The sequence below is a fragment of the Anolis sagrei genome, chromosome 4, assembly GCF_037176765.1.
Source record: "Anolis sagrei isolate rAnoSag1 chromosome 4, rAnoSag1.mat, whole genome shotgun sequence".
Taxonomy (NCBI): Eukaryota; Metazoa; Chordata; class Lepidosauria; order Squamata; family Dactyloidae; genus Anolis; species Anolis sagrei.
In genome coordinates this window covers 12,462,529-12,474,761 of record NC_090024.1, presented here as the reverse complement: position 1 = coordinate 12,474,761, position 12,233 = coordinate 12,462,529, and positions in this window count along the sequence as shown.

The window sequence follows — 12,233 nt, the reverse complement described above, 5'->3', positions numbered from 1 at the left end:
AAAATTATTTCAACGTTTTCTCAAATTAGGAAAAGGGAGAACAACCTATGCTTCTAATTAGGTATGTAATTCTCCACTAACTTTAGTCTTTAAATAATGTTGACAATTTCCTTCCACTGCAGAAAGGATTCATCAACCAAACCATTTGTGCACAGAACAAGACCAAATTACTAATAAGTTTTGAAAACTGTACTTCTTGAAGTCTATTAGCAACTTGGGACTCATTCTTTTCAAAATTGTCATATAGTTATTTTGCACAACACTCTCTAGCTTTTTCTCTATGTAAAAGAAAGCTTTCTTCTTGGAAAATAATATTGTACCATTATTTATTGTGCAGAAAACAATACTGGCACAGAAAATAACTATGTGTCAAGTTTGGGCACAATAATGTCTGAACTGTGCAAGGTTGTTCTTTTCAGGATTTCCCAACATTCTAAAATCATGTTTTTAAATACAATTTGGTGAATTTTCTCTCTATCTTTAGGTGTTGGCTGTCAGCATGATTCTAAGGCATGTGTTGTTCTGGAGTATGTCAAACTTTCAAATTGTATTTTCTGTGTGAATATGCTCCTTCTGTGTGAAAATGTATAGGATTTCTCCTTGAGGACCAGTATGTAATAATTCTCTGACCAAACAAAGCAGCTCAGCTAGACAGATGCAACGGCAGCAGCAACTATACTAGAAGAATCACTGCATGTCTTTCTCAAATCCTAAGGAGAATAGAAAGAGAATCAATCTTGCACATTTACATTAGTGTAGAAAGTGGCTGTCAGACTGCTGTTGTTGTTCATTCGTTCAGTCGTCTCCGACTCTTCGTGACCTCATGGACCAGCCCACGCCAGAGCTCCCTGTCGGCCGTTACCACCCCCAGCTCCCTCAAGGTCAGTCCAGTCACTTCAAGGATGCCATCCATCCATCTTGCCCTTGGTCGGCCCCTCTTCCTTTTGCCTTCCACTTTCCCCAGCATAATTGTCTTCTCTAGGCTTTCCTGTCTCCTCATGATGTGACCAAAGTACTTCAACTTTGTCTGTAGTATCTTTCCCTCCAGTGAGCAGTCGGGCTTTATTTCCTGGAGAATGGACTGGTTGGATCTTCTCGCAGTCCAAGGCACTCTCAGAACTTTCCTCCAACACCACAGCTCAAAAGCATCAATCTTCCTTCGCTCAGCCTTCCCTAAGGTCCAGCTCTCACATCCGTAGGTTACTGCTACAGACTGCTAAGACATCATTTACACCAACCAAGTAGGCATTACAGCAGTGTTTCTCAACCTGAGGGTCGGGACCCCTGGGGGGGCACGAGAGGGTGTCCGAGGGGTCAAAGACCATCAGAAAATGACCATTTTCTCTTGGTCATCTGGGTTACGTGCCGAAAGTTAGGTCCAATTCTGTTGTTGGTGGGGTTTGACTGTAGGTGAACTATAAATCCCAGCAACTACAACTCCCAAGTGCCAAGGTCTATTTCCCCCAAACTTCACTAGTGTTCACGTGTGGGCATATTGAGTATTTGTGCCAAATTTGGTCCTGATCTATCATTGTTTGAGTCCACAGATGTAGGTGAACTACAACTCCCAAACTCAAGATCTATGCCCACCAAACCCTGCTAGTGTTTTATGTTGGTCATGGGAGTCCTGTGTGCCAAGATTGGTTCAGTTCCACCATTGGTGGAGATCAGAATGCTCTTTGATTGTAGATGAACTATAAATCCCAGCAAGTACAACTCTCAAATGATAAAACCAGTCCCTCCCCCAACCCCACTAGTATCCAAATTTGGGCGTATTTGTGCCAAATTTGGTCCAGTGAACCTGCATATCGGATATTTACATTACGATTCATAACAGTAGCAAAATTACATTTATGAAGTAACAATGAAAATAATTTTATGGTTGGGGGTCACCACAACATGAGTACTATATTAACGGGTCGCGGCATTAGGAAGGTTGAGAACCACTGCATTACAGTGTTATGGAGAAAATCTCACCGGTTGTGTGCATACTTCTGGGCACAACTCAAGGTTTTGCTTATTACTTTAAAAAAGCAAGATGCCACTGGTAGTGTAACTACACTGTAGAATTAACACAGTTTGACACCACTTTAACTGTCAGGTTCAATTATATGGAATCGCGGGAGTCTTATTTTTACAATAACTTTAGCCTTCACTGACAAAGTGTGCTGGTTCCTCATCAAATTACGAATCACAGGATTCCTAGCATTGTGTCATGACAGTTAAAGTGCTGAGAAATTGTATTAATACTAAACTGTAGAGGTACCGTTAGATCTCTTTCAGTGCCAGTTTAAAAGAGGGTAGTAAGAGTATTTATAGGAAAAAACCCTAATTTTCAACTCTTGCTGAAAATTTCCTTCACTCTTTTTCCAGGGAAACACTTCCAAAAAAATTGCTTAGCAGTATTATACTACATCTTGGGAGAACTAGGTCCCTAGAGAGACATGCTGCAACCAGGGGCGGCTCAACCCATTATGCAAAGTAAGCATTTGCAGTATAGTTGATTTTGCCCAGGGGTGCTCTTGAGGCACTCTTGGGGGGAAATAGACCTTGACATATGCGAGTTGTAGTTACTGGAATGTACAGTTCACCTACAATCAAACAGCATTCTGAACTCCACCAATGATGGAATTGAACACACAGAACTCCCACGATGAACAGAAAATATATATCAGTGATTGGTTTGGGGGGGGGGGGTGCCAAAATACTGTTTGCTTACTGTTGAAAATTCCCTAGGGCCACCTCTGGCTGCAACAATATTATCTGCTGGTGTTGCATGGCAGACACCATCTTAACTTAAGCATTTCTCTCTTTTGTAATCTCACTTTCAGCTCAGATTGTGTTCAAAAAAGAAAGAAGGCACACTGATGTCCCATGCACACGAACATCAAGCAAAACATCAAGCAGCTGGTGACCTTTCCATATTTCTACAAATACTTCTTCAACTATATTTTCCACAATTTGCTGGCAATTCACACTTTTAGAGTTGCATTATTATTTCATTATTTATTTCAAACATTTGTACCCTGCCCTTCTCAACTCCCGGAGGGGGACTCAGGGCAGCTTCTGTTGCAATCCAGAGCAGGGAAACGATGCCCTAAGATAACTATCCACCACACTTGGCTGTGAAAAACAATCCTTTTTTATTGAAGAAAAATGGTTACAAAATAAAGGAAAAATGCAAGTCAAAAGCCACAGCAAAATCAGCAAACATGAATTTAAATGGACAAAGCAAAACCAAAAGCCTCACTGGGAAAATACTGGAATCTGTTAGCAATCCACTAACTGTACTTGATATCTTAGAAATCTTTCCAAACTATGGCCAGGGAACCTGGAGAACTGTCAAGGTCTTCATCAATTCTGAAATGATGCCTGAACTGAGGCAATCAGCCTGGCGTATTGCAATTAAAACTCAAGAATCGGTTCCGTGAACCACCCTTCTGTTTTGAAGCCAATGTTTTTAATTCTTGAATTCGGGAGGATCGACGCAAACTGAGTGATTTACTTCTGTCTTCCCAAATTTGGCCCCTTCTGTTGTCATTACAGTTAACAGGTGCAGAAGGGAGGGAAAGTTCAGGGTCTCCCTCTGAAACATTCTCAGGAACACTGGTACTTTCATTTTCCAAATCTACAGAAGTTCCTTCCTCACTAATTTCAGGAACATTGGCATTTTCCAAACCTACAGCAGTTTCTTCCTCACTAATTTCAGGAGCATTGGCATCAAAAGGTACATTTCCACTAGCATCAGTAAATATGCTTTCATTAGCATCAGGAGGAACAAACAGAGAATCAGGTTCAAGTTCAAACTCAGGCTGAACCCCAACAGCTTCACAGCAATAAGGTGTGTGATCAAGATCAGCTATAATGACTTAATATAAGAAAATTATTCAAAGACAGTATCTTACTGAGGACCAGATGTTAGACTCAAAGAACAGAAGAGTCTGTGACCTGTATGCCCTCCAAAAACACCTGGCTGATGATTCTTAGGACTGATGCTGAACAATATAAAGCTTTGTTGAGATCCAAGAAGGCTTTTATGAACACGCTCCGCTAGTCCCTACCCAGCAAAAGTGTGGAATGAGAAGCATCCTCTCTGGACGTATTAGGCATTCAAAGGAAGAGATGAGGAGGCTTTAAATTTCATTAAAAACTGATTTAGATTTGCATTTAATGCCTTGCAACATTTTGCAAAAAAACCCAACTAGAATAACATCAGAGTGTGATTAATTTGGCAAAATATGTGGGTTTTTTTGTCAAAAAAAATGAAATACATTCAAGGACAAGAAGATTAACAAAAGGAGACATGTCTTATTAAAATTAGGAATTGAAAAATACTTTAAAAAATACTTTGAAAATATGCTTTTGGAATATTGAGAAATGCTCACAAGAAGAATGCTGGACTGATAAGAATCTTGCAGTACAAAGTTACACCTTGCTATTTTGCACAGAAAACAGGACTTTTCATGCAGGAATCAATATTTTAATAATAATCACTTTATTTATATTCCATTTTATCTCCCTGAGGGGATTCGCAGCAAATTACAGTACACATATAAAGCAAACTTTCGATGCCTTTTTACATAACAATGATATACAATACACAAATAAGGTAAATGCCTTCCGCCTTTCCATCTCCAGCATCTGGAGGCGATGCTTGACTCCAGCAATGGGGAAGTGCTCTTGTTCTGTTTTCCATGCCAAGGGGCCCGCTGTCCATCTTTTTGTTGGCATGGGGTTACACTCCCCCTGAAGATGCATGTTTGCAGCTTGGGAGTGATCCTGGATTCATTGCTGAGCTTGGAACTCCAGGTCTCAGCGGTGGCCAGAGGAGCTTTTGCACAACTAAGACTTTTGCGCCAGCTGCACCTGTACCTTGGGAAATCTGACTTGGCCACGGTGGTCCACGCTCTAGTTACATCCCAAATAGATTACTGCAACGTGCTCTACGTGGGGCTGCCTTCGAAGACAGTTCAGAAACTTCAGTTAGTCCAACGGTCGGCAGCCAGACTACTAACTGGGGCGACATACAGGGAGCCTACCACCCCCATGTTGTGCCAGCTCCACTGGCTGCCAGTCCACCTCTGAGCCCAATTCAAAGTGCCGGTTCTGACCTATAAAGCTCTATACAGTTCTGGACCAGCTTACTTGTCCGAACGCCTCCACCCCTATGTCCCACCTCAAAACCTAAGATCATCCGGGGAGGTCCTGCTATCGTTCCCATCAACAGCACAAATGCGCCTGGCAGGAACAAAAGACAGGGCTGTCTCGGCGGTGGCCCCCCACCTGTGGGACACACTCCCAATTGAGGTAAGATCGGCCACCTCCATCCTAGCTTTTCGAAAGAAATGAAAGGCATGGTTTTGGGACCAGGCTTTTGGACAATAGATGCAAGCAGCACTTTAAGGGAATGTGACTGGAATGACAATATGGCTGATGAGACTGTTTCACTGTTTTAATGATGGCTTATGTATTGTTAATTATTCTTTTATGTTTAATTGTAGTTTTAATTTTGTAATTTGTTATGTAATGTCTTCAGAATGGGGCCCATTGTAAGCCGTCCTGAGTCCCCCTTCAGGGGTTGAGAAGGACGGGATAGAAATGCGAAAAATAAATAAATAAATGTCCTTTTACCTTCCCACTGAGGTGGTATCTATGGATCTACTAACATTGCATGCTTTTGAACTGCTAGGTCGACAGAAGCTAGGACTGGCAGTCAGGAGCTCACCCTGGCATGTGGCTTCAAACTGCTAGCCGTCCGGTCAGCAGCTTTTCCTGCAGATAGTAGTTTTAACTGCTCTGCTACCGCAAGCCCTTTTTGTGTGTTCAGATTTTTGTGTTGAAATACTTTTTTTCTGTGCAGAAAATTTGAGATCCATCACAGTTTGAGCATTGACCGATGACTCTGGAAACCAGAGTTCAAATCCCCACACTGATATGACAACTCACTCAATTGCCTTAGACAAGACACATTCTTTCAGTGTCAGAGAATGGCAATGGTAAACCTTCTCAACCAATTTTGGTAAGGAAACTCCATGATTGGCTACATGTTAGGCCTTCAGATTACTGGACGTTGGAAATAACTTGAAATCACATGACACGATTTCCTAAGAGTTTCTCACAGCAGGATGAAAATTACTGAAATTATGTCTTCCAACCTTTAATAAGAAACTTCATGAAGAATTGCATCAATAGTGAAAATATGGATGTGGTGTGTTTTCTTTCTTTTAGAAAAGAGGCCAAGTGTCTGATCATAACTCGGTTTGAATTTGGCAGGGTCCCTGAAATCTTGACAGAACTGCTTTAGAGTCTGCATCCAAAATCGAAGCCTTCAGCCAGCCATTTCTGATTTGGAGTGCCCCTGCGAATAGAGAACCTAGCCACCCGTGCTTCAGGGAGTTCTCTGAATATAAAGAAGGCAACCCAGAGGACAAAAAAGCATCGGAGTTGTGTGGCTATGGAAAGCAACAACACATCTTGAAATGCAGAGAGTGTTCTACACTTTACTTCTGTGTACATTTGGGATGCAATGAGCAGAAGTCATAAGCTTTAATGCGGCATCCTGAATTCCAGTTTGACCTGACTCTCCAGAGACTGTCTGTCGGAAAAAAGTGACATTGGGCAAGATCATGGGCCCTGGCTCATTCTTTGTGTCCTTGGAAGATGAAAGATAAACAGATAGACAGAGAAATAGTAAGCAGAACTTATTTATCAATGTATTCACTGTTTCACCTACCCATGCTCCAGAAATAATGCCCACAGAAGTGTTTGTGGGTCTTTTTAAGTCCTCCATGGCAACACTATGGTGTGCTTTCTGCTCAGGTACAGTCAAAACAAAGGGTTTCCTAATGTGTATTCAGATATCCATAGGAGCATGTGTGTCTTGGATATTGCAAATATAGGAACTGTATTGTATGCAACATATTAAAATGAAATGCAGCTAAAAATCTATGTGAATACACACACACACACACACACACACTTTATTTGTATCCTACCTTTCTCTACCCCAAAGGGCAGCTTTACATATGGCAACTATTTGATGCCTTTGGACAACAAACACTCTCATTGAGACTTCAACACAGGAAGTGAGCAGAATTCTGGGAAATATAGTTTAGGGCAGGGCCTTTTGAATTCTCTGGCACTGCTGGAGGCAATAAAGCACCTCTGTTTTAAAAGTAACTTCTCCAACTTGGGGAGGGAAAACCTAAGAGCTTTAATGCAGGAAGCAAATAGAATTATGGGAAACATAGTTTAGGGTGGGACCTTTTGAATTCTCTGTCACAAGAGTCCTCACCTTCCCAAAATTTATTTCCCAGATTTCTGCTTACAGCCTTGTGCCTCCTCCTCCTCCTTGTTCATTCTCTAAAGGGATTTTGAGATAAAAGAGGGGGGGGGGGTTGTTGGGAGTTAAATCAACCCTGTGAAGTAGGCAAAGTTGAGAGGCAGTAACTCCAAAGTTTGTCTGATAGGTTTTCTATTATTTCTGTCTGTGCTTTTCCTGCCTGGAAGAATAAAGGGGGTTGGACTTGTACAATTACTTACTGAAAAGTAAACTGGAATGTGTCCAGAGGAGAAAAACTAAAATGATCAAGGGTCTGGAGAACAAGCCCTATGAGGAGCAGCTTCAAGAGCTGGGCATGTTTAGCCTGAAGAAGAGAAGGCTGAGAGGAGACATGATAGAGGAAGTCATAGGGAGGAGAGAGCAAGCTTCCTTTCTGCTGCCCTGGAGACTAGGATGCAGAACAATGGCTTCAAACTACAAGAAAATAAATTCCATCTGAACATTAGGAAGAACTTCCTGATTATGAGAGCTGTTCAGCAATGGAACTCTCTGCCCCAGAGTATGGTGAGGGCTCCTTCTTTGGAGGCTTTTAAAAAGAGACCTGATGGCCATCTGTCGGGGGTGCTTTGAATGCAATTTTCCTGCTTCTTGGGGTTGGACTGGGTAGACCATGAGGTCTCTTCCAACTCTAATGAAGAATTTGATATATTGTTATAGTCATGATACAGATCCCTAACAATATTGTAGAAATTAATCTCTGCAACCCCCCCCCCCCCCCAATTTTGTAATGAATATTGAAACCTTTTGTTCATTGATCGCACAGGCCGACTAAGTATATTGCTTATCCAGCCTATCATTAACAAAATGTGTGTGTGTGTGTTCTCCTGCTATGTTTCCTTTGAAAATATCTACCATTTCTCATCTTTTCAGAGGAGGTGGGTAAAATAGTGTATTAAAAATGCAAATAAAATCAGAACTAGACCTTTGGTTTTCTTCTTCCTTTCACCCTGTTGGTGCTCTGACACTTATAAATGAGGTGAAGACAGCAACAACCTTATCTGGCGCATCAGCACAGCATGTGTAGGTCACATTGATGAAAAAGATAACACGGTCTTGCAAACAGAATTTAATCTTGCCACCAATCACTTAAACTCACACAGAGAGAGTCAACAACAGAGCAGGCCTGTGATTACCTTGCTTGACACTGAAATGGGGAATAAGGGGATAGAATGGATTCTGTGAGATAGTCCTTCATGCTAGTGAAAGGCCCTCCAACTTTCTTGGCATCCTACTATGTTTCCATTCTCTGTCCCCTTCACAATGTTATTGAGTCATGGTACCCCTCACCAAGAGAATTAGGACAATATTTATTTATCATGTCAGGAGCGAACCAAACAGTTGTATTGTATTTTAAAAGAAAAGAAAATAACAACATAAAGCTTGCAAACTTGTTATTCTGTTAAATGTCCTTTGACCAGTAGCTGGCCACTTGGAGTGTCTCTGGTGTTGCTATAAGATGGTCCTCCATTGTGCCGTCACGCTTGGGGACTATTATTCTTAATGAAGGAGGGATGGACGTGGCACTTTTCCCCCAAGGGATTGCTTCTTGCCCTCCTTTGGTAAACTGGAACTCCCAAAAACCCAAAATGCTGTAAATTGCTCAAAATAAGTTTTATGAGAAGCATAGTGTTGTTATTGTTGTGTAATACTGTATATTGTGCTTTTGTGTTTTAAATTGTATATTGTGATTGTTTTTACCCTTGTTGTAAACCGCGTTGAGTCGCCGGTTAGGCTGAGAAACTGCGGTATACAAGTAAAGTAAATAAATAAATAAATATTTATCACAAAGTCAATTCTTCAAAGCAATTAACTGGAAAACTTTATAAGGGTGAAGAAAAACATACTCTACAGTCTCAATTAGTCCTGGGTCCAAGGGGTTTGAAGCTGAGAAGCCTCACCAAGTTTCCTCTTTCCTCAATGGCTGTGAATGCTGAAGCAAACCACAACCCCAGTTCAGATGGCCTATGCCTTGAAGATTCAGAATCTTCCTCTGGTGCCAAAAGAACCAGCTTGAAGGCGCCTGGGTCTCCTCAATAATTGTCCAGGATGATCTGGACATAAAGCATGAGTCCCAGGGGTAAAAAACCTCAGAACTGGTGCTAAGAGGTAACTTAAATCAGGGTCTTTAAGAATGAAGTCTTTTACTCACGTCCATGTGGTATGATCTCTGAAGGCAGAATGAAGAGAGAGGAAGTTCTCCCCTCTTGCAGGAAGAGGTGGAGCCAAACAGTACTGATTGACAGCTACAAGCAACCAATCCATACAATTATACATAAGCAGTGTAAAAAGGGGCAGGATTAAGCATGATAAAACAGTTAAAACCTTGCAACTAACAGTTCTATACATAGGTGGCGCCACTCGCGCCGTCACATCCATTGTGCATGTGTCTTGGCGGTGGGTCCGTAGGTGGCTGTGGAGCCCTATTCTTGGTCCACATGTTCTCCTGCAGTGAGGACCGGTTTACTGGTGGAGGACAGTCCTGGTCAGGGTTGATGCACCTTCCTCTTGGCACATTTCTCCTTTTTGCCCTCCATTCATGCCTCTTTGAATTCTGCAGCACTGCTGATCACAGCTGACCTTCAGTTAGAGCACTCAAGGGCCAGGGCTTCCCAGTTCTTGGTGTCTATGCCACAGTTTTTAAGGTTGACTTTAAGTCCATCTTTAAATCTCTTTTTTCTGTCCACCAACATTTTGTTTTCTGTTCTTGACTTGGAATTAGTGATCATCATTATACCTTGCTGTAGTAATTTCCATAGTTTATCTTGTTGCTCTGTTCCACCTCTATTTCTCTCACCCTTTCCCACCATTCACGATGGTTAAATGACTCCAGATTCTAATGTGATCTGCTGAGGATGACAACAGTTGTCTATAGTTTCAGATAGGAGTCTCTTTTGGAAATACTAAATATTGAACATGGATTTTTCTGCATACAAATTATGTATGTCTTATAACTAGGATTTTACATCTCATTTGACTCTCTTAAAAGTCAATGAGCCATCAGAAATGACAAGTCTCTTTGACTAGTGAATCGAACTCAGAAGGATGATGTGACTAGATCCCCCTCCAGAAGTAAATGAAGCTGGGAAAAAGAAGGGTCTCCATGAAACACAGACTCAGATATAGGTGAGATCAGACTGCTCCCATAAACTTGCATCACCCTCTTGTAACAGACCTCTATCACTCCAAACAATTGTATGACTTTTAAGGTGAGTTTGAAGGTCAATTGTGGTTGAGGCAATAGTGTTACAATCACAAATGAGACTATGAGGGTATTTACAATGCCCTCATTCAGGATATCATAACTGATAAACATGTTTTCCTTCTGAGCTAAGATTCAATAACATTTTTCTCAAAGACCTATTGGGGAGAAATTAGAGAAGAATCATAGAATCATAGAATCAAAGAGTTGGAAGAGACCTCATGGGCCATCCAGTCCAACCCCCTGCCAAGAAGCAGGAATATCGCATTCAAATCACCCCTGACAGATGGCCATCCAGCCTCTGTTTAAAAGCTTCCAAAGAAGGAGCCTCCACCACACTCCGGGGCAGAGAGTTCCACTGCTGAATGGCTCTCACAGTCAGGAAGTTCTTCCTCATGTTCAGATGGAATCTCCTTTCTTGTAGTTTGAAGCCATTGCTCCATTGCGTCCTAGTCTCCAGGGAAGCAGAAAACAAGCTTGCTCCCTCCTCCCTGTGGCTTCCTCTCACATATTTATACATGGCTATCATATCTCCTCTCAGCCTTCTCAGAGAATTGTTTAATGAGGAGGCCCTTCCCCACTTTATTCTGAGCCCAGTATCTGAGTGGGATACATTCCTGAACTTACCATGAAATCTGGAAATCATGAATAATAGTGATTCTAACAAAATGAGCAACTTCTATTGCAAGTTAACATAATGTGTAGCTGGAGGATTTAGAATATTCCTGTTGCTGTTTATTCATTCGGTCACTTCCAACTCTTCATGATCTCATGGACCAGCCCACACCAGAGCTCCCTATCAGCCATTGCCACCCCCAGCTCCTTCAATGTCAAGCCAGTCACATCAAGGATACTATCCATCAATTTTGTCCTTGGTCGGCCCCTCTTTCTTTTTCCTTCCATTTTCCCCAGCATCATTATCTTCTTCAAGCTTTCCTGTCTTCTCATTATGTGGTCAAAGTGTTACAACTTTGCCTCTAATATCTTTTCCTCCAGTGAGCAGCTAGGCATTATTTCCTGGAGTATGGACTGGTTTGATCTTCTCGCGGTCCAAAGCACTCTCAGAATTTTCTTCCAACACCACAGTTCAAAAGTGTCTATCGTCTTTATGGCCCAGCTCTCACATCCATAGGTTATTATGGGGAATACCATTGCTTTAACTATGCAGATCTTTATTGCCAGTGTGTAGTTTACTCTTCACTATTTAAAATTAATATGATATTCCTAGACCCTCTCTATTAACTTGGCAGCATGAACCTATGGTAATTTCCAGCAAAACCATACCATACAGTTTCTTCAAGGACTTAGAAAATTCCTAGATATTAGATATTTTGTCAGATATTTGTAGGGGAAACTGGAGGTAATTTTCCTGCAGATACAGAGGTAGTACTGTGCATAATCATTGTCCTATAACTTCCTTTTACCTTTGGAACCTGGGATCTCCAGTTTCATGACAAACTTGGAATTCGTTTGAAGAGAGGTCATGAGTTTCTAGTGCTCATCCCATTGAGAGCACCTTGTAAGTGACTCTTCTTAGACACATATGGCCTTGATACGTCAGAGGCTTGCAGGACCCTCCCTTGCTGCATTTGCACCTGGCTACTTTGCTGGCTGTGTCTCTAAACTGCACCTTTTAAGAGATTGGGGCGACACCACAGGCTTCATACAAGGCAGTAAAATGGACTCATAATG